The sequence below is a fragment of the Rhinatrema bivittatum genome, chromosome 7 (genome assembly GCF_901001135.1).
Source record: "Rhinatrema bivittatum chromosome 7, aRhiBiv1.1, whole genome shotgun sequence".
Lineage (NCBI taxonomy): Eukaryota > Metazoa > Chordata > Amphibia > Gymnophiona > Rhinatrematidae > Rhinatrema > Rhinatrema bivittatum.
In genome coordinates this window covers 48569699-48593264 of record NC_042621.1, presented here as the reverse complement: position 1 = coordinate 48593264, position 23566 = coordinate 48569699, and positions in this window count along the sequence as shown.

Sequence of the window (23566 nt, the reverse complement as noted above, 5' to 3'; positions counted from 1 at the left end):
GTCTGGTTGTTCCAGAGGGCTGTCCTAAAGTTATCCACATAACTTTATCCAGGTAACTCTAACATTATCTGGGTGTATTCAGCAGACCACTTCACTGGTGGTCTGCTGAATACACCCACTGAATATCCAGGTAAACTTATCTGGATAAGTTTACCCTGATAACTTTCCCACTCCCCAGCTTACTTGATATAAACCTCTTAGTTTGTACTTATGTGACTTTCATGCAGGAGAGTAGGGAATTATTTTTAACCATATTTGTTGTAATTATGCACGTTATTTAATCTGTCTTCTTTTTTGAAATGTTTACTTGGTGTTTGGGAAAATTTGTATGAGTTTTTAATTATTGGATATTGTTTTTGACTGCTTATTGAAATATTTATTCTTTTTATGAATATGGTTTTACTATTATTATGTTTTATATTTCTTGATTTTATTTGGTGTTTTTTGTGGAATGATGATGTTTCTGTTTTTCTATTATTGCACTGCAATGGATTGTTGCAGTTTGCAGTTCACTTTTTGTTTGCATGTTTCTGTTTACACTTTATGGTCTCTTTATTCTGTATTTGGCGAAGGTCTGTCTGTTTTTTCTATAACATTAGGAAAAAATACGCAATACTGCCATAATACTTATATGTTCACATAATTAATGGAATGCATTTATCTATGCAGATTATGGTCCATCATTCTTATGGGGCCCGATATTGAAAGCACATTTAGCTCTGGATAGCCGGATAAGTAGGACTTATCTGGCTATCTAGCAGTCTGCTGAATATCGGCAACAGCTAGATAGCCAGATAAGTGACTTATCCGGCTATCTTTTAGCCAGCCAATTTATGGGTGGGCAGTGGGCAGATCTGGGCAGCTTTACATACCCGGTTAACTTAACTAGATAAGTAGTGATATTCATTGTTAATCAGATAAGTTATATCAGCCATACAGCTGATCTAATTTAGATGGATTTAACTTACCTGGCTAAGCAGCACTTTGACTGCTGAATATCCCTTGTAAATTAGCTGGATAAGTCATATCCTGCTAAGTTGCTTACCTGGCCAGTGCTGCTGAATATTGGGGCCCTGGTGTTTAAAGTGGATTCATAAGTGCATCACTCGTCATTGATGATCCTGCTGTTCTATTGATACGTTGGTAGATTGTTCATGGCCACTATTATGGGGATGGGAGAATAGAAGGAAAAGAGGGACATGAGAAGGGAGTCAGTTACAGGGGCAATGGTAGCAAATTTATGCTAATTTATCAGGTCCCTCACTCCCCCACCCCCCAGTCATTGTGTCCAGTCCTGGTCTATGGAAAAGTTCAGAACACTGATGGGGAGAGAAAGAACCTATGGGCTCTTGCCCCTGGATCTTCGAAGTACCTAGCGACGCCTCCGCTCAGTGTCATGTTATCTGAAAGGCACGCTGATCGTTTCCCAGTTTGTAGTCAGTTTGCTGATATTTATTTTTAAATACTGCATCGCACAACACAGTTCCTACTTCTTTCAATAAAGGACTACAGAAGATCATGGATGAAAGCCTACCTTTGATTAAGCCACGCTGACACAAGGAAGGGAAAAATCTATTGCTATTGCACAAAACCAGCATTGTTTTTTTTTTTTAGAAAGTCAGTAAATGTTTTTGCATGTGCTTTCAATTCTTTCAGACGAATAGTGCTGCACATAACACTGAACATATACAGAGTCATTTTTAAAGGAAAATCTAAGTGCTACAATATATGCTATTGAATTGCCAATAGGTTTTACCCACAATATCTGAACTTAAAATGTGTAGATAAGAACATAAGAAATTGCCATGCTGGGTCAGACCAAGGGTCCATCAAGCCCAGCATCCTGTTTCCAACAGTGGCCAATCCAGGCCACAAGAACCTGGCAAGAACCCAAACACTAAGAAGATCCCATGCTACTGATGCAATTAATAGCAGTGGCTATTCCCTAAGTAAACTTGATTAATAGCAGTTAATGGACTTCTCCTCCAAGAACTTTTCCAAACCTTTTTTGATCCCAGCTACATTAACTGCACTAACCACATCCTCTGGCAACAAATTCCAGAGCTTTATTGTGCATTGAGTGAAAAAGACTTTCCTCTGATTAGTCTTAAATGTGCCACATGCTAACTTCACGGAGTGCCCCCTAGTCCTTCTATTATTCGAAAGTGTAAATAACCGATGCACATCTACTCGTTCAAGACCTCACACGATATTAAAGACCTCTATCAGATTGCTGTGATAGTATGTTACAATTACATTTGCATTTTCCTTTGAAAATTACAGTGGCAGTCTTGTTAGCATGTTAAAATGTAAATTCAGTGTTAGTCTTGTTAGCATGTTAACATGTAAATTCAAAATTCAACTTGGATCGCTTTTAAACTGTCAGAAATCCAGCCAAGACAAGTCAGTAGCCGTTCACGCATTAAGAACATAACATAACATGTGCCATGCTGGTCAGATCAAGGGTCCATCGGGCCTAACATCCTGCCTCTAATGGTGTCTAATTTATTTTAATTTATTTACTTAAAATATATTAACTGTTTCCCTAGCCCATCATGATCACAACAGAAAACATGCATACCTTTTCTTAAGAAAAAACACACAATAAAACAGGTCATTAGGAAGTACCCAGCAGATCCCAAAGAGTAGATCCAGTTTCTTGTCGCTTACTCCCAGGGATAACAGTGAGGTTCCCAGAATACTCCTTGGCTAATAACTGTTTATGGCCTTTTCCACCAGGAACTTCTCCAAACCCCTTTTAAACCCTGCTATGCTAAATGCTTTGACCATATCCTCTGACGACAAATTCCACAGCTTAATTGTGTATTGCGTGAAAAAAACCACTTTCGCCTGCTAGTAGGTATAAAAGATATAGAAATATAGAACATGACAGCAGAGGAAGACCATGCACCCTATTCAGGCTGCACATCCACACCTTTCAATTAACTCTATAATTCCTTCCTCTCCCTTACGTATTCTCTATGCTTGTCCCATGCTCTCTTGAACTCCAGCTCTCTTGAACACCCTATCTCTACCACCTCGACTTAGAGGCTATTCCATGTGTCCACCACCCTCTCCATGAAAAACTATTTCTTGATATTACTCCTGATATTACCCCCCTTTCAGTCTCATCTCCTGACCGCTCGTTCTAACTACAGCCTTCTTTCCATTCAAAGGGCTCTGCCTCCTTGCATTTAATCCTTGGAGATATTTAAATGCCTCTATCATATCTTCCCTTCTCCTCCTTTCCACCAGGGTATACATGTTTATAATCTTTAAGTCTATCCCCATAGGATGAAGACTATTGACAATTTTAGTTGCTGCCCTCTGGACTGACACCATCTGGCTAATATCCTATTGAAAGTGCAGTCTACAAAATTGTACTTAGTTCTCCAAATGAGATTTCACCTCCATTTTCCTGCTTGCTATTCCTCTTCCTATGCATCCAAGTATCCTTCTGGCTTTTGCCTTGCCTTATCTAGCTGTTTGGCCACCATAATATCATTAGATATGAATGATCATTCCTACATCCTTCTCTTGTTTTGTGCACAGAACTTCACGCCCTCTTCTATATTGTTCCCATGGGTTTTAACAACCTGAATATACAAGACCTTGCATTTTTTTTAGCATTAAATCTTAGCTGCCAGACTCTAGACCAGTGGTTCTCAACCTTTTTTCCGTCGGGACACACCTCACAGATGGTTCTCACATGCGTGACACCCTGAACTTGTGACCATCACGGGGCTAAATGTAAACAAACACTCTGCATTCCACAGGAACCCCCTCGACCCCCAACAATGGGTGCAGAGCAAAACTAGGACATTCCCCATTCAATTTACCATACAAAAAAATATATTTCTGGTGACATCTCAATAACAGCAACATAAACACTCTCTCCTACCAGGTGCAATAGACCTCCTTATGAAAAAACAGTAATTTACCACCAATGCATGTTCTATTGAGAAAACACAATAAATAATATTGATACAAATGCCTACATGCTGGTAAAATACTTCAACTCAGTCACACACACCAAGTACAGAAAGACCACAAATTACAAATATGGAAACAGAAACTGGAATGGAAACCTAAAAAAGCAACTCTGCATTCTGTGCAAAACAAAAATATAGCACTTCAGACTTCCAGGATCTGAAATAATGTACACAAACTAATGTGCACAAAGTTACACCTGCATTATGGCACTCAAACGGTAATAACCCTACCTATGAAAAGGCAGCACTGCAAAAATTACACAGGTCCTAAACACCAATACACCTCCTATTAGGAAAAGAGAACAAGCCAAGCTGCTATAGATCTCTACCAAGAAACTACAAGCTCGCAGAACACCCTTAGCTGGGTCACACATGCAGAACACAGACAGACCTCACCAAATATAGAATAAAATGACCATAAAGCTAATATTTTTGTTTTTGCGTTGTTTTACTGCATAAAGTGTTTGGCTTCTTGTTGTTTCCTGTTCAGTTTTTGTCTCCACATTTCTATTTATCAATTCCCCGAGAAATATAAAATAATCTAAAACTAAAATATAATAAATGTTTCAAAACAACTAATAAATGGAACATACAATCATTAAAAATGTTCAAAATTATTAAAAATTCTCCAAACACCAATAAACTATTTCTAACAGCAGACACATAACATAATACCTAATAATTAAAATGGCAGTCAATCAAGAAAGATAAACTTAAAAAGTCACCTTTACTTACCCTCTCCAGTAACTCTCCTACTCCTTTCCCTTGTAGGCCAATAGCACATACCAGAAGCAGCAAGGGCTGCTGAAGCTCTGACCTCACGTTCTTCTTCCTTAGGGCCCATGACTAGTCTATCTCATTCACACACACACACACACATGCACCAGTCATCTGCCTGACCAATCTCTCTCTCTCTCTCACACCAGTCACCTGCCTGACCAATCTCTCTCTCTCACACACACACACACCAGTCACCTGCCTGACCAATCTCTCTCTCTCTCTCTCACACCAGTCACCTGCCTGCCCAATTTCTCTTGCTCACACACACACACACACACACACACACCAGTCACCTGCCTGACCAATCTCTCTCTCTCTCTCACACCAGTCACCTGCCTGCCCAATTTCTCTTGCTCACACACACACACACACACACACACACACCAGTCACCTGCCTGATCAATCTCTCTCTCTCACACACACACACACACCCCCACACCAGTCACCTGCCTGATCAATCTCTCTCACACACACACACACACCAGTCACCTGCCTGATCAATCTCTCTCTCACACACACACACACACACACACACACACACACTCACACACACACACACGCCAGTCACCTGCCTGACCAATCTCTCTCTCTCTCTCACACCAGTCACCTGCCTGCCCAATTTCTCTTGCTCACACACACACACACACACACACACACACCCACACCAGTCACCTGCCTGATCAATCTCTCTCTCTCACACACACACACACACACACACACCAGTCACCTGCCTGATCAATCTCTCTCTCACACACACACACACACACACACACACACCAGTCACCTGCCTGACCAATCTCTTTCTCTCACACACACCAGTGACTTTCCTGAGCAGTCTCTTGCTCTCACACATTTCTCTTACTTACACACACATTCTCTCATACTTACACTCATGCTGACTCACTCTCTGTCTCACTCACCCCCACCCACAGCACACATAGCAGCTACAGCACAAGGTAGCCGGTATGCTGCTAATAAAAGCAGAGTCCTGACAGGCTGGAAACTGCAGCAGGAGCAACCTCCCCAGCCCCAGAGCGCTAAGAAGGCAGCACTCAGCTGTTTGCTTGTGCTGCGATCGATCACGGCACAGAGCAATCAGCTGAGATTGTAATTTTATTCTTTTCTCCCCCACCCCAGCCTTTTTTTTTTTTTGCAGTTTGATTATTATAATTTTATATATTCTTGCAGGTGTCGCACTGGCAAGAGAAGGGGAGGTCAGGGCTGGGGCATGCAGGCATGGCCTTTTCTTCTTCCCACGTGCCCGATAGACATCGCTTCCTCTTCCGGGCCACAGGGGCGAGAAGAAGAAAAGGTCACGTTACTGTTGCCGGCTTCCACAAAACACTGCTGCCGTTCCCCTCGGGGCTTGTGGGTGCTGATAGCCCGGGCAGGAACGGCAGCAGTGTTCGTCTCGCTGAGGTGAAAGGGAGGGGAAGAGCAGCGGGTGCGCGACACACCGGTTGAGAACCGCTGCTCTAGACAATTCCTCAAACTACACTACATCCTTCCTCATGTTTTCCAAACCTTCCAGGGTATCTGACCTGTGACAGTGGTATCATCTGCAAACAGGGAAAATGAACCCAATGGTTTTCCTATCATATTGCATATGAAAATTTTGAACTGACGATTGATTCATGTAAGCACATCACTGGTCATCTCCATTCCTCCACTTGAACTCCATTTACCTCTATCCTTTGTCACCTCCCACTCAACTAGTTTCTAACCCAGTCAGACTCTTTAGGGCCTATACCTAGGGGGCTCAGTTTATTTATAAGTCGCTGTGACAAAGGTCTTCCTGAAATCATAGTACACTACATCTGGTGCTCTCCTATGATCTAACTCTCTGGTCGCCTAGCCAAAGAAATGAATTAGGTTTGTCTGACAATAATTACCAAATCTCTGCAAGAAACCCTTCATTTTTGGAATTCATGCTTCCTCTCCATATCCAATCTCCTTGCTGATCTCTGCTTAATTCTCAATGCCAACAAAACTGAATTCCTCCTAATCACCCAAGATGGCAACTACCAGCTCCCCAACACTCATCCTCCAGCACCACCTTCTCTATCTCCCCGGGTCAGAAACCTAGGAGTCACCATGGATAACCAACTGAATTTCAAAAGCTTTATCAGTAACACCGTGAAAGAATGCTTCTTCAAACTCCAAGTCTTAAAAAGACTCAGACCTTTACTTCACCCCCATGATTTCAGATCAGTTTTGCAAGCAATCATATTCTCAAAAATTGATTACTGCAATTCTCTTTTACTTGGTCTCCCAGCTATCTCCCTAAAACCTCTACAAATGCTCCAAAATGCCACTGCTAGGATTCTAACTAAAGCAAAAAAAAGGGACCACATTACTCCAATTTTAAAGAATCTCCATTGGCTCCCTATAAAATATAGAATCCTCTACAAAACCCTCTCAACCATCCATAAATCTATCACCTCGACCTCAGGATCCCATTGCAGCTACATTCATCCTCCCGTCCGTTGAGATCTGCACAAAAAGGCTCTCTAAAAACCCCTCCATTCAAAATATCTTCAAACAAAAGAGCCTTCTCCACAGCAGGTCCTAACCAATGGAACTCTCTCCCTTCAGACCTTAGGCTCGAACAATGCCCCATCACATTCAAAAAAAGACTCAAAACCTGGCTTTTCACACAAGCCTAAGTCTGAGCTGGACTTTACTTACACCCTCCCTTCCTGGACAATTCTTTAATAATCCTAGAATTAATTTCAATTCCCTCCTGCCAATATTCAACCACTTGTTACATGATTGATCCTAATCTCTAGTTTATAAGATTTCTGTTATTTAAAATGATGTATTTTATAATGTGCTATTTAATTCAATTATTTCCAAGTTCCTCATTTTCCTTGTTCTCTGTAAGACACACGTCACGTGTTAAGTCATTTCAATGTTATATGAAAACCGAAGTGGTTAGTAACATTGTTACTAGAACCTCGGTATATAAAGATGTTAAATAAATAAATAAAATAAATAAATAAACCATGCTGCCTCAGATCCTGTAATCCACTGGATTCCAAAAACGAATCTATCCTCTTGTTTTAGCAGAGTTCAGACCAATTGGCCTGTAGTTCCAGTCTCCTCTTTATTTCTAACTTTTGTGAAGAGAAACCACATTTACTTGTCTCCAGTCTTTTGGGACCACTCCACTCTAAAGATGCATTGAAAAGATCAGACGGCAGAGCTGCCAGAATTTCGCTTCAGTTCCCTTAATACCCTCTGATGTAGCCTTTGGAATGCACCAAGATGCTGAGAACTTAATTCAGACACTCCAGCTTGTGCAACAGAATAGGTCCATTTCCAAATGCATTCCTTTCTCCACTGCTAGTACAATCATCTTATGCCAACATAGGCTAATAAACATTTCTCAGCCTAATTGTTGTGCTTTTGTTTTTCTGAGTTTGCAGTAGGTGCAGGTCCATTGCTGTAGCACTCCCCTCTCACTTCTGGTTTTTTTTTTTTTCTTCATCCAGGATTGTTTTGAATCAAATGGGTCTACAGTCACTGCGCTATTCATCTTGCGATCTGCACCGCTGAAAGGTCACATGAGTATTGTAAGGGAAGACGCTCTGAGAACTTTCACATAGTTATTCCTGTCAGCCGCTTCCTTGATATTCACATGCTCATCATGTCTGTCTCATTCTGTGTCTGCCTCATCGTGGCATGGTGTCAAGGAACGGAAAGAAGAACATCTGTTAGGATTCGTAATAAAAAAAAAAAAAGCATTTGTTTTATAGAACCCATCCCATAAAATGCAAAGGTAATTAACATTGTTTTCTGTTTACTTGTTTATATCATGATCATTTGTATACAGTATATACTGTACAGTGCTGTGAGGGTTTATTGTTAATGTGTATGTGTGTGAGCTAGAATTGTAGATAATTATTCCCCTCTTCTTCTTTCAAATGTCTCACTCACAGAGTCTTGATACTGACATCAAAGAGGTCTCCAGCTCTGAAATCAAATGTAATTACCTATACAGTCTGTCTATTTCTGCTTCTGTACCCCTGATCCGCCCCTCTATCATTAACTGCACACAATGCTCAGTTAGAGCAGAGTGAAATGTATGAGTCCACTAGAAATTATTTCACTTCGCTGCTGCTAATATTCATCTTTAAAAAAAAAAGTATCGGCAGTAAAACTGGCCTAGTGCATTATTAAATGACGGCAGATAAAGACCAAAAGGAATCCGCATAGTCAGCCCAGTTGAGATCCAGTTCTACCCAGTTGGGTAGAAGTGCATACAAAATTCCCATAGGCAGCCCCCCTCCCCCCATGTCTTCTACACTTCTTCACCACTCCTTTCCTACCACCATCCTGTATACGAATCTCACTATCAAAATAGGCACAGTAACGAGCTCCACCATCTCCACTGCCAGGCTGTCTCAGGCCTTGCCATCTTCAACTCAAAATGTAGGATAAAATAGATTAGTTTTCAGTATAACAGCAATGATTCCCTATTTAGTGCTTCAGGACCTCAACTCCCTCAGACAGGGCATAAAATGCAGGCAAATGCCACAGCCTTCTGGGATTATCACTTCAGTAAAATACCCCTCACGCTTCCTCTTACGGCTCCCACTCCCACTCCTGCTCCAGTTTCTTTTTCTTCTGTGCCTTTGCTCTCACATCACTGTTTTCAGCCATCATGGTTACCATTGGTTACAGCAATTGATGGTCAGCTTTGTGTTCTGGTTAGCCACTTTGATGTCTTAATATAGCTATTTGTTGCATGAAATCTTTTTGACTCGATCAATCATTGACATTCTGGGGAAACACTTAGGCCAGCACTCTCATCATCTCATTGTGCTTCCTGTGAGTACTTGGCTAAGCAGCGTTGCTGTTGGCTAGTATCTGCATGGGGGGACCACTAGGCAGTTCCAGGTAGTAGGGATTTGCAATCACTTTAAACGAAATAGATAATGGCAATGAAATTGATTATTTTCTCTCTTTTTGGGAGTGCCACGAAACGAAAAAAAAAAATGACAAAATTTCATAAAAATTAGTATTTTGTGTTAGTGCGCACTAACCAGGTGTTAGTGTGCACTAACTGAAAATGTTAGCAGTCAGTTAAAAAGTGTCAATTGGGGGAGCAGTTTGTTAGCTGGAGTTATGATTATGCATTCCCATAGTTACTTGTTTGTTTTGCCAAGGTTGCAAGGTGGTATTTATGGGGGAGTGGCCAGTGCCTGGTAACAAACATAAACAATTGATATAATAAATAACACCATCATGTTCTAGTCAGCAAATGCAAAAGCATGTAATGCAGATGCATATTTTGAATTTTCCAATCCCCTTATATTTTAGGGAAGGGGCCCTGGCATTTTTGTTCATGCATACTTTTAATTCCCCTGGTGTCTGTCTGTGTATTTGGGTGGGAGGGTGATAACTGGTGAGAGGAGAAGTGACTGGGGTGAATGAATGGGGTGGCGGGTAGGAGAGAGACTGCTTGGGGTAGTGACTGATGAGAGAGAGAGACAGCCTATTGTGTATGGAGGTGACTGGTGAGAGGGGGCAAGACTGAAGTGGCTATATGGGGTGACAGGTGGGAGAGAGACCGATTGGAGTGGTGAGTGGTGAGAGGGGGTGAATGGGGTGATTGTATGGGGTAACAGATAGGAGAAAGACTGGTTGGGGTGGTAACTGGTAAGAGAGAGAGGCAGCCTGGTATGTGGGGTGCGACCGGTGAGAGGGAGAGTGACTGGGGTGGCTGTTTCGGATGACAGGTGGGGGAGAGAAATTGGTTGAGCTGGTGACTGGTGAGAGAGATGCAGCCTGGTATGGGGGGGGGGGGGGGACTAGCGAGAGGGGGAGTGACTGCGGTGACTGTATGGGGTGACAGGTGAGAGAGAGACTGCTTGGGGTAGTGACTGGTGAGAGCCTGTTGTGTGTGGTGTGGGACTAGTGAGAGGGGGAAGTGATTGGGGTGACTATATGGGGTGACATGTGGGAAAGAGAGGCAGCCTGGTGTGGGTGGGTGGGTGGGTGACTGGGGTAATTGTATGGGGTGACAGGTTACCTCCCCCCCCCCCCCCCACACACACACCAGGCTACCTTTCTCTCTCCAGTCACCACCCCAACCAGACTCTCTCCCACCTGTCACCCCATACATTCACCCGTCACTTCCTCTTTCACCAGTCACCCCTCCCCCACCCAAACACACAGACTCACACCAGGGGAATCCAAAGTATGCATATCCCAAAATGCCAGTGCCCCTTTCCTAAAATACAAAAGGATTAGTGAATTCTAAATATGCATTTGCATTGCATGCTTTTGCTGACTAGAACTTGATGGGAAGCTGGAGAAAGAAAGTTTTGCATTGCAAGGGGAAAAATTGCAATTCACATATATTCAAGAATTAAAGTTGAGTTCCAAAAACAAGAACCAGACAAGCAAGAATTTTAAGCATTCTCCACTTGCATTACTACCACCAAAGCTGTTCCACTGGTTCTAAGAATCGCTTGTTTTTTTTTTTTTACCTAACATGTATGTGTGTGTGTGTACATAAAGTCCATATATTACTGTTTAATTCTTTCACTGCATTATATGCGTTTAAGATGAATTGGGATCAATGGGCATCCGCCAGTACAGATGCACCTAAAGTAGAAATCAGGCGTTTTCACTTTATATACTTGCAGGAAACATAACTGAAGCTGGATGACTTCCTCACCAATAAGGATACTCCACAAGGATTATCCACAGAAATACAAAATGTGCCTGAAAGTTATTGGTCGGAGGCCCAGAATTAAGTTGATTTAGGCTGAGATGCAGGTTATTGTGTAAGAGGTTTAAAAAGAAAATAATTATACTGTAGGGTTAATGCACTAAAGCTGAGCGTGCATGTTAAGGCCATTTAGCGGGCATGCGGAATAGCACACTATGCACTAATCCTAATGTGCATGTTAAAGGCGTTCCCGCTGATGTTTGCAGGCATGTACTAAAATTAGTTCACACGCGCATGTAAATGAAAGAATGACATGCAAATTAAGATTTAGTGGGCATACGGAAATAGTGCGGTGTGCTATCTACCACATGTTCATTGTTCACCAAGGCCTATAATTTAACACTCACTTTGGAGCAGATATTAACTTGTTAGTGAACATGCAACTTCAAGAGTTCAATCAACAAGATATGTTGCAGGTTACTGATGGAGAAGAAGGAGCTGTTAGAGCAGGCGATGTTGTGGGAGGTGTGGAGGTAGAAGATATGGAAAGAAAGAGAAAGGAAAAGGTGAGAAATACTAACACACAGTTGAGCACCTTCCAAAAAACGCCCACATTTATTTAAATAACCAAACGAGCAACACTTTATTTATTTATTTATTTGCGATTTTTCTATACCGACATTCATTTAGTGAAAAACGTCACATCGGTTGACATTTGATAATAGGAGAGCAATAATAGTACATTCACAAGCATAAAATAGAATGAATAGCAGTGCATAACTCAAGTGAATATGTGATATTTAGGAACATATGATATTAATTAATAGAAGAAAACAGTAACTTTATAGGCACAAGATAAGGGTGTTGCGATCCCGGGGCGGCCCCGGGATCGTTGCCTACCCGGTCGCGGCCTCGGTGTCTTCCCGCGTCCCCCAGGCCTCCGGGGACCTCCTTCGCGTCAGCCCCGACATCGGGCAGCTTCGCCCGGGCCTGCAGGGCCCTCTTCTGCTCCGTTTCCGCCCCGCTGGAGCAGCCGGCGTCCTTCCGCGGCTGGCCCCGCCCCCTAGACGCGCGCGCGCGTCTCAGCCTTCAATTTAAAGGGGCCAGCGAGGGAAACACTCAGGACTGCCTCCGATGACGTCAGACGCTGCAGGGCTACTTAAGCCCTGCAGCTGCTCTCCTCCAGTGCCTTGCAACGAGGTTCCCAGGTTTACCCTGTCTCCAGTTGCTGCGTTCCTGATCCTCTTGCTTCCCTGTGCTTCCTGATCTCGGACTGGCTTACGGTGACTCTCGGCTCCTGACTCTGGACTGGATTACGACGACTCTTGGCTTCTGACCCGGCGCGGCTTACGGTGTTCCCTCTGGCTCTAGACCTCGGACTGGCTTACGACGACTCCCGGCTCTCGGACCCTGGTGTGGCTTACAGCGATCCTTTGGCTTCTGATCCCGGACTGGCAAGCGACGATTCCCTGGCACACGACTCTGGACTGGTGAGCGACTAATTCGGACTCCATCTGACTCCGCCCCCCGCGGGCTCTCCTAAGTCCCAGCGGCCGGGTCCCTACGGGCTCCTCCTGGGGGGACGCCGGCTTCCAGGGTGAATCTCCTAAGTCCCAGCGGCCGAACTCCTACGAGCTCCTCTCGGGGGAGGCTCGGCTTCCAGGGCGAAGATCTTCTCACCATCATACCAGCTTCACCGTTTCGTCCTTCCTTGCCACAGCCCTTGGTCGCATAGGGCTTTCCGGGACCCCACTTCAGCCACTCAGAACTCGGTCCTTGCCGCCTTCCGATCGGGACTTCCGCTGCCACCTCACTCAGCGGCTCGTCATCTGGTTCCGATCGGTCCAAGGGTCCACGAATCCAACAGATTGCAAGGCCATGGACCCGGCGGACCTTGCCGGTCTAAAGGCGATCCCAGGCATAGCCCAGAAGCTGCAGCAACAGCAATCCTGCCTCGACACGTTAATGTCAGCTGTTCAACGCCTGGCGGATCGCGTAGAGGGTGCCTCCGCCGTTCGCCCCGCAGCATCCACGGCTCAGCTTAACCCGGGTTCTTCTGTCTTCAGATGCCAGCACCCCCCAGGTACTCAGGAGATCCGAAGGCGTGTCGGGGATTCCTCAACCACTGCTATATCCGCTTTGACCTCCTGCCGGCGCAGTTCACCACGGATCGGTCTAAGACGACCTACATTATTTCCCTCCTGGACGGGAAACCCTTGGCTTGGGCTTCCTCTCTGTGGGAGCGCCAAGACTCCCGCTTGAACAACCTCGTGCAATTCGTCAAAGTCTTCCGGAGGATCTTTGACGAACCATCCCGGGCCTCCACAGCTGCCTCAGAACTCCTCCAGCTGAGACAAGGCAATTGCCCCTTGGAAGAATTTGCGATGGAATTCCAGACTCTGGCTACTGAGCTAGCCTGGGGAGAGGACAGCTTACACGGGATTTTCCTGGAGGGTCTGTCTCCCCGGCTCCAGGACGAACTCGCGGCCCGGGATCTTCCGGATGACCTACAGGAACTCATAGAACTGGATGGACGCGTGGACTGGCGCATCCAGCGCCGTTTTCGTGAGCGAAGGTCCGGCCAGGGATTGTCCGGGCGTCGAACCACGCCACCCCGGGTTCGAACTTCACCTTCTATGGCCGCGGCTCATCCACCGGAGGAACCCATGCAGTTGGGTCGGGGTCCTCTCTCGGCCGAAGAACGAAGGCATCGACGCTCACAGGGGCTATGTTTCTACTGCGGTGGTAAGGGGCATTTCCTAGCTCGCTGCACAGAACGGCCGGGAAACGCCAGAACCTAGAGTCTAGTGGGGAGTTGACTCTAGGCAGTATCTCTCCGGACTCCCCATGTACTGTTCTAGCTAAACTCTGTCTTCCTGGAGGGGGTTTCGATACCCTGGCGCTCCTCGACTCCGGGTCCGGGGGGAATTTTATCCTCCGAGACTTGGTGCAGCAGTTACAACTCAAAGTCTTGCCCCAGGAACCACCCTTGCGAGTGTCATCCATCCAGGGGATTCCCCTCCCGGGGACCATATCTACTCGTACAGGTCCGCTTCAGCTTCAGGTTGGCCTTCTTCATAAGGAGGAGATCTCTTTCCTCATCCTCGAGAGGTCCATTCACCCACTCGTCCTCGGACTGCCCTGGCTAAGAAAACACTCTCCAGTGATCGACTGGTCCTCGCTCCAGATCACGTCGTGGGGTTCAGACTGCGCCCGCCATTGTCTTCCTGCTCGTCCACTACGGATGCTTCCACTCCTGACTACTCTGACGGTTCCACCCCAGTACCAGGCTTTCCAGGATGTCTTTTCTAAAGAGAAGGCAGAGTTACTCCCAGAGCATCGCCCGTTTGATTGTGCAATCGACTTGCTCCCGGACACTACGCCCCCTCGTGGGAGAGTATATCCTCTGTCCTTACCAGAGACCAAGGCTATGTCTGCCTACATTAAAGAGAACCTGGACCGAGGGTTCATCAGACCCTCTAACTCTCCGGCTGGAGCCGGCTTCTTCTTCGTGGCCAAAAAGGATGGGTCTCTTCGGCCCTGTATTGATTACCGGGGCCTGAACCAGATTACCCGACGAGATCGCTATCCATTACCTCTGATTCCGGAGCTCCTGGATCGCCTACAGGGGGCTCGCATTTTCACCAAGCTGGATCTGAGAGGGGCGTACAACCTCGTACGAATTCGACCGGGCGACGAGTGGAAGACCGCCTTTAATACCAGGGACGGCCATTACGAGTACCTCGTCATGCCCTTCGGTCTCTGCAATGCCCCAGCGGTGTTCCAAAACTTGATGAACGAGGTGCTACGTGACCTCCTGTATACGTCCGTCATTGTTTACCTCGACGACGTCTTGATTTTTTCCCGGAGTCTTGAGGAACATCGACAACATGTGCGACAGGTTTTGCTTAAGCTGAGGGAGAATCGGTTGTACGCGAAACTGGAAAAATGTCAGTTTGAGGAGGAGTCTTTGCCCTTTCTGGGATATATCATCTCCTCTACCGGCTTCCGCATGGACCCTGAAAAAGTTGCCGCCATCCGGAACTGGCCACAACCGGTGGGAGTAAAGGCAGTCCAGCGGTTTTTTAGGCTTCGCCAACTTTTACCGCCACTTTATCCCGCATTATTCCTCCTTGGTGGCGCCCTTAACAGCCCTCACGCGCAAAGGTGCAGATGCACGAAGTTGGCCATCTACTGCCGTACAGGCCTTCCAGGATCTTAAAGAGGCCTTCCTCCAGGACACCTGCCTCCGACACCCAGACCCCCTACGTCCGTTCATTGTGGAGGTGGATGCCTCCAACGTAGCCGTGGGGGCCGTCCTGTAGGGGTGTGCATTCGGATTGACCGCATTAGTAAAACGCAACTCATATTTTTTTTTTACTTAAAAAATTGATTCGACATAAACGATCGGATTTCCCACATATCGAACATAGATATGTTCGATATGTGGGAAATCGCGATTGTTGAGCCAAAATAAAAATATAAACCCCCTCACCCTCCTTAATCCCCCCCCCCCCGACTTACCACAACTCCCTGGTGATGGAGCGAGGAGTGAGGACGCCATTTCTGCAATCCTTGGCGAGAAGCATGTGACGTCGGCGGCACGTCGAGTGACGCCGGCGTCACGTGATTCCTGGCTCGTTCGCGCCGGACGGATCGTTCTGCCCAAAAAGAACTTTTGGCCAGCTTGGGGGGGCCTCCTGACCCCCCCAAGCTGGCCAAAAGTTCTTTTTGGGCCGAACAAGCCGTCCGGCGCGAACGAGCCGGGAATCACGTGGCGCCGCGTCACTCAGACGCACGTCACGTGATTCCCGGCAAGTTCGCGCCGGACGGCTCGTTCGGCACGAACAAGCCGGGAATCACGTGACGCCGACGTCACGTGATTCCCGGCAAGTTCGCGCCGGACGGCTCGTTCGGCCCAAAAAGAACTTTTGGCCAGCTTGAGGGGGTCAGGAGGCCCCCCCAAGCTGGCCAAAAGTTCTTTTTGGGCCGAACGAGCCGTCCGGCGCGAACTTGCCGGGAATCACGTGACGTCGCGTCTGAGTGACGCGGCGCCACGTGATTCCCGGCTCGTTCGCGCCGGACGGCTCGTTCGGCCCAAAAAGAACTTTTGGCCAGCTTGGGGGGGTCAGGAGGCCCCCCCAAGCTGGCCAAAAGTTCTTTTTGGGCCGAACGAGCCGTCCGGCGCGAACGAGCCGGGAATCACGTGACGCCGCGTCACTCGACGTGCCACCGACGTCACATGCTTCTCGCCAAGGATTGCAGAAATGACGTCCTCACTCCTCGCTCGATCACCAGGGAGTTGTGGTAAGTCTGGGGGGGGGATTAAGGAGGGTGAGGGGGTTTAATTTTTTTTTTGCACATATGTACATATACCCAACTCATTGGATTTTTTTTATGTCCATATTGGCCGCAAGTGGGACCCCCTTTCGGACATAAAAAATATGAACATAAAATTTTGCTCTGCACATCCCTACCGTCCTGTCCCAGGTCTCCAAAGACGGGAAAACCCGGCCATGCTCCTACTTCTCCCGGAAGTTCTCGCCTGCCGAGAGGAACTACGGCATCGGGGACAAGGAGCTACTGGCCATTAAGCTGGCCTTTGAAGCATGGCGTCAGTGGCTGGAGGGGGCTCAACATCCAGTCGTGGTTTATACCGACCACAAAAACCTGGAATACTTGTCCCATGCACAGAGGCTCAATCCTCGGCAAGCACGCTGGTCCCTCTTCTTCAGCAGATTTAATTTCATTCTTCGGTACCGGCCAGCAGCCAAGAATACTAGGGCAGACGCCCTCTCACGCGTTTCTGAGATTGAGGACAGCTCCGATCCTCCTCAATATATTTCTGATCCGGCTAAAATCCAACTGGCAGCCACCGACGTAGCACCGGCAGGGAGGGTGGTAGTTCCAGTGCGAACTCGAAGACGGGTCCTAGCCTGGGCACACGATTCGGTGATGGCAGGGCACCCCGGGGTTGCCCGAACTCTCCAATTACTGACGGAGTTCTATTGGTGGCCACGAGTGAAGGAGGATGTTCGCCTCTACGTACAGTCCTGTCCCACTTGTGCGCAGCAAAAGCCTCTGCCTGGTTGCCCCTGGGGGCTTCTTCAGCCACTCCCGGTACCCGCAGAACCGTGGACCCACATCTCCACGGATTTCATCGTCGAGCTGCCCCCGTCGCAAGGGAAGACGGTGGTATGGGTCACGGTTGACCGCTTTTCAAAGATGGCTCATTTTGTGCCACTAGCCAAGCTGCCCACGGCCCCTGAGTTGGCAGAACTTTTCGTCCACCATATCTTCCGCCTGCACGGTCTGCCTCAGCATATCACCTCAGACCGTGGTCCCCAGTTCACGGCAAAGTACTGGCGGGCGCTCTGCAGGAAGTTCGGGATTCAATTAGACCTGACCACGGCGTTCCACCCCCAGAGCAATGGCCAAGTGGAACGCACGAACCGAACTTTGAAAGCGTTTCTCCGCGCCTTTGTAGGGGAGCAGCAGAACAACTGGGTGTCTCTTCTCCCCTGGGCCGAGTTCTCTTACAATCGCCATCGACACTCCGCCACCTCACAATCTCCCTTCCAGTTGGTTTATGGAAAGGTTCCCAAGCCACCGTTACCATTGTCAGTATCTACCTCTTCGCCTGCGGCGCAACTGACGGCTAGCCAGATTCACCAGCTCTGGCGCTCCACACAAGAGGAGCTCCACCGCACCGCCGCCCGCTTCAAGGCTTACGCTGATAAATCTCGGCGTCCCGCTCCAGTGTTTCTGCCCGGTTCCTTGGTTTGGCTCTCTACCAAGCACATCCAGCTCAGGATCCGCTCCATGAGGCTAGCTCCTCGCTATATTGGACCCTTCCGGGTAGCCGAACGGGTTGGCGCGGTTTCCTACCGCCTACGTCTGCCATCTACACTGCGCATTCATGATGTCTTCCATGTCTCCCTTCTCAAGCCGTGGTCCTCTCCCACTTTCGACCTCTGCCTCTGGAGCCCACTCCTGCCGCTTCTGACCCTGGGGCCACATATACGGTTAAGGAGGTCTTGGACGTTCGGGTCCGCTGTCATCGCTGGGAGTACCTCCTTTCTTGGGAGGGATATGGTCCTGAGGAGAATTCGTGGGAGCCCTCTTCCCACATCCTGGACAAGGACCTTCTTCGCCAGTTTCATTCCCGGCATCTGGACAAGCCCCGGCCCCCCGGAGGGGGGCGTAGGGGGAGGGGTACTGTTGCGATCCCGGGGTGGCCCCGGGATCGTTGCCTACCCGGTCGTGGCCTCAGTGTCTTCCCGCGTCCCCCAGGCCTCCGGGGACCTCCTTCCCGTCAGCCCCGACATCGGGCAGATTTGCCCGGGCCTGCAGGGCCCTCTTCTGCTCCGTTTCCGCCCCGCCGGAGCAGCCGGCATCCTTCGGCGGCTGGCCCCGCCCCCTAGACGCGCGCGCGCGTCTCAGCCTTCAATTTAAAGGGGCCAGCGCGGGAAACACTCAGGACTGCCTCCGATGACGTCAGACGCTGCAGGGCTACTTAAGCCCTGCAGCTGCTCTCCTCCAGTGCCTTGCAACGAGGTTCCCAGGTTTACCCTGTCTCCAGTTGCTGCGTTCCTGATCCTCTTGCTTCCCTGTGCTTCCTGATCTCGGACTGGCTTACGGTGACTCTCGGCTCCTGACTCTGGACTGGATTACGACGACTCTTGGCTTCTGACCCGGCGCGGCTTACGGTGTTCCCTCTGGCTCTAGACCTCGTACTGGCTTACGACGACTCCCGGCTCTCGGACCCTGGTGTGGCTTACAGCGATCCTTTGGCTTCTGATCCCGGACTGGCAAGCGACGATTCCCTGGCACACGACTCTGGACTGGTGAGCGACTACTTCGGACTCCATCTGACTCCGCCCCCGCAGGCTCTCCTAAGTCCCAGCGGCCGGGTCCCTACGGGCTCCTCCTGGGGGGACGCCGGCTTCCAGGGTGAATCTCCTAAGTCCCAGCGGCCGAACTCCTACGAGCTCCTCTCGGGGGAGGCTCGGCTTCCAGGGCGAAGATCTTCTCACCATCGTACCAGCTTCACCGTTTCGTCCTTCCTTGCCACAGCCCTTGGTCGCATAGGGCTTTCCGGGACCCCACTTCAGCCACTCAGAACTCGGTCCTTGCCGCCTTCCGATCGGGACTTCCGCTGCCACCTCACTCAGCGGCTCGTCATCTGGTTCCGATCGGTCCAAGGGTCCACGAATCCAACAAAGGGGGGATAGTAGGAGAGTATAAACAAAAGTTATATAAGATATTAGGTAGCATATGGGATTTGGTAACATGTTTATTTATTTATTTATTTATTATTTTTATATACCGACATTCGATCTCAATTGAGATATCACACCGGTTTACATTCAGGTACTGTAGGTATTCATATGGTGCTGAGTAAACTGTATATTATCAATAATAATAGGCAACTGTATATTATCCATAAATCAGCATACAGTATATCGTAAATAAACAAAACAGTATATAACAAATACAAGAAATATAAGAAAAAACGGTAGGAGGGTATAGGTAGAATCAGGGAAAGGCTTGTAAGAAGAGCCATGTCTTAAATTGTTTTTAAATTCCTTGTGGTATGTTTCCTGACGTAAACAAATGACAAATGGTTTTCAGAAATTGTTGTACACTGCACACTACAATGCCACAATTGTGCAGAATCGAATGCCACAATCGTGCAGAGACATTTCACGCCATGTGTTTTATGTCCTGCATGTGTTACGGCTGTGGCTGTTACGGCTGTGGCTGCTGTGCTACCGCCTCACCACCAGGGGTCCCTCTAGGGCTGGCTTTCCTGACAGGCCCAGTCCATCTCCTATGTCCACTCTATGCTCTGGGTGTGCCCTCTTAACCCTGCCTGACAGTTGCCTCGGTGCTTCGGCATCGAGCTCACCTGGGCTCCCTGCTCTAGCCTGCCTTGCGTGGCCTTCGGGCCTATCCTTGCTTTGCCTTGCCTTGCGCGGCCTTCGGGCCTATCCTTGCCTTGCCTTGCCTTGCGCGGCCTTCGGGCCTATCCTTGCCTTGCCTTGCCTTGCGCGGCCTTCGGGCCTATCCTTGCCTTGCCTTGCCTTGCGTGGCCTTCGGGCCTATCCTTGCCTTGCCTTGCCTTGCGCGGCCTTCGGGCCTATCCTATCCTTGCCTTGCCTTGTGCGGCCTTCGGGCCTATCCTTGCCTTGCGTGGCCTTTGGGCCTTCTTCCTTGATTTCCATACCTGGCCTACGGGCCTTCAGTGTGTGTGTGTGTGGCCTACGGGCCTTCTGACCTGCCTTGCCCCGTCTATGGTGTGTGGCCTACGGGCCTTCCGTGTGTGTGTGTGTGGCCTACGGGCCTTCTGACCTGCCTTGCCCCGTCTATGGTGTGTGGCCTACGGGCCTTCCGTGTGTGTGTGTGTGGCCTACGGGCCTTCTGACCTGCCTTGCCCCGTCTATGGTGTGTGGCCTACGGGCCTTCCGTGTGTGTGTGTGTGGCCTACGGGCCTTCTGACCTGCCTTGCCCCGTCTATGGTGTGTGGCCTACGGGCCTTCCGTGTGTGTGTGTGTGTGTGGCCTACGGGCCTTCTGACCTGCCTTGCCCCGCTATTGGTGTGTGGCCTACGGGCCTTCCGTGTGTGTGTGTGTGTGTGGCCTACGGGCCTTCTGTCCTGCTTACTGTGCCCTGACCCAGCCTGTACTTGACACTGCCACTTGCCGCCTGCCCTGACCCAGCCTGTACTAGACACTGCCACTTGCCGCCTGCCCTGACCCAGCCTGAACCCAGACTCTGATTATTGCCGCCTGCCCTGACCCAGCCTGTACTAGACACTGATTCTTGCTGCCTGCCCTGACCCAGCCTGGTTCCTGACTCTGTTTCGAGCTTCCTGTCTCTCTCCACCTGGAGCCACCCTGCTGGGTGGTGTGTACGACTCCCGTCCGGAGCCCAAGCGTAACAGTATGCCGAAGCCATCACATTTTCCAGGGGAAGAGATAGGTCTGTGTCCTGCCGGTGAGTCAACTTTTCACTAATTCAAGATGCCTCCTTCTTTAAAGTTTTATACCTGCCATTCCTGTCAGACTTTGAATTATCCAAGCTATCAGAACTGTCTAGCCTGTGAACTTGTTGGTCAGGAACACTGGTCATGCAATAACTGCAACAAGAGAAATGTCTCTGTCTATCAGGAGTGTTTGAACTGTCTGGCTCCTAAACCAGGGTGGTGGAAATGCTCCTGTCTCCCGTGTTTGTTACCTCCAGGCAAACCCTGCCCCTGTTGTTCTGCTCTAGGACCAGCTGTGCAATTAGAAAAAGCTATCAGCTCTCCTAACCAGTATTCTGTTTCTGGCTCAACTAAAACAGACATTTTTGCTGGCAGTTTGTGGGTAGAAAAACCCAGGACTTACCTGGCCAAGAAGGCTTCTGTGAGACCAGTGCTAGAGCCTCGGGAACAGGTTTCTCTACAACGGAGAGAGCTGATTAACTCTAGCAGGGCTCAGCTTCCCACAGCTGCCAAGTGGACACTAACGAGCACCTTCCCTAGACGTCCTAGAACTGCCTGTGCCTTCTCTAAACTGCTCCTCCAGAAACAAAATCAGGAGCATCAGACTTTGGCTCGAGGTATCAAGCCCACGGCAGTACAATCTGTGTCTTCCATGCACACTACCTTTAACCATGCTACTCTGCCATCTGAACCTGCTGCACTACCCCGAGAAGAGCCTGAGTCTGCTGAACCGGCCCTGCTGCCGTCCTCGGAGGGGTCCGCACCAGCCCTGCTGACAGACTTTCTAACTCTGCCATCTGAGCCTGCCGAACCGGCCCTGCTGCCGTCTTCAGAGGGGTCCGAACCAGTCCTACTGACAGACTTCCTGAGTCAGCCATCGGAGTCTGCTGAACTGGTCCTGCTGCCACCCCAGGAGGGGTCCATACCGGTCCTGCTGCCACCCCTGGAGGGGTCCATACCGGTCCTGCTGACGCCCCGAGAGGGGTCCGAGCCTGCTTCATCGCCCCGAGAGGGGTTCGAGCCTGCTTCATCGCCCCGAGAGGGGTCCGAGCCTGTTACACAACGCCCCGAGAGGGGTCCGAGCCTGCTTCATCGCCCCGAGAGGGGTCCGAGCCTGCTTCATCGCCCCGAGAGGGGTCCGAGCCTGCTACAACGCCCCGAGAGGGGTCCGAGCCTGCTTCATCGCCCCGAGAGGGGTCCGAGCCTGCTACAACGCCCGAGAGGGGTTCGAGCCTGCTTCATCGCTCCGAGAGGGGTCCGAGCCTGCTACAATGCCCCGAGAGGGGTCCGAGCCTGCTTCATCGCCCCGAGAGGGGTCCGAGCCTGCTACAACGCCCCGAGAGGGGTCCGAGCCTGCTACAATGCCCCGAGAGGGGTCCAAGCCTGCTTCATCGCCCCGAGAGGGGTCCGAGCCTGTTACAACGCCCCGAGAGGGGTCCGAGCCTGCTTCATCGCCCCGAGAGGGGTCCGAGCCTGCTACAACGCCCCGAGAGGGGTTCGAGCCTGCTACAATGCCCCGAGAGGGGTCCGAGCCTGCTTCATCGCCCCGAGAGGGGTCCGAGCCTGCTACAACGCCCCGAGAGGGGTCCGAGCCTGCTACAATTGCCCGAGGAGGATCCGAGCCTGCTGTACTGGCCCAGCTGCCGCCCCTGGAGGGGCCTGTACCGGTCTTAATGCCGACCTTGGAAGGGTCCGGACCGGTTCTACTATCGCCTCAAGAAGGGTTACGGACTATTTCTCTGCCCCAGGTGGGGTTTGTGTTCCCCTTGTCACCCCAGGAGGGGTTATGGAAATCTGCACCGCCTCTGCTACCCCAGGAGGGGTCTAACCCTGCCGCCTTGTCCCAGGAGGGGTTATGGACTATTTTTCTGCCCCAGGTTGGGGTTGTGTCTGCCTTATCACCCCAGGTGGGGTTATGGACTGCCTTATTTCCTCGGGAAGGAGTTGACCCTGCCGCATCACCCCCGGAGTGGTCTCCCGTTATTCTTGATTACCTCCTGCACAGATGGGATCCAGGAGGAGGGGGAGGCCTTGAGGGGGGGGTACTGTTACGGCTGTGGCTGTTACGGCTGTGGCTGCTGTGCTACCGCCTCACCACCAGGGGTCCCTCTAGGGCTGGCTTTC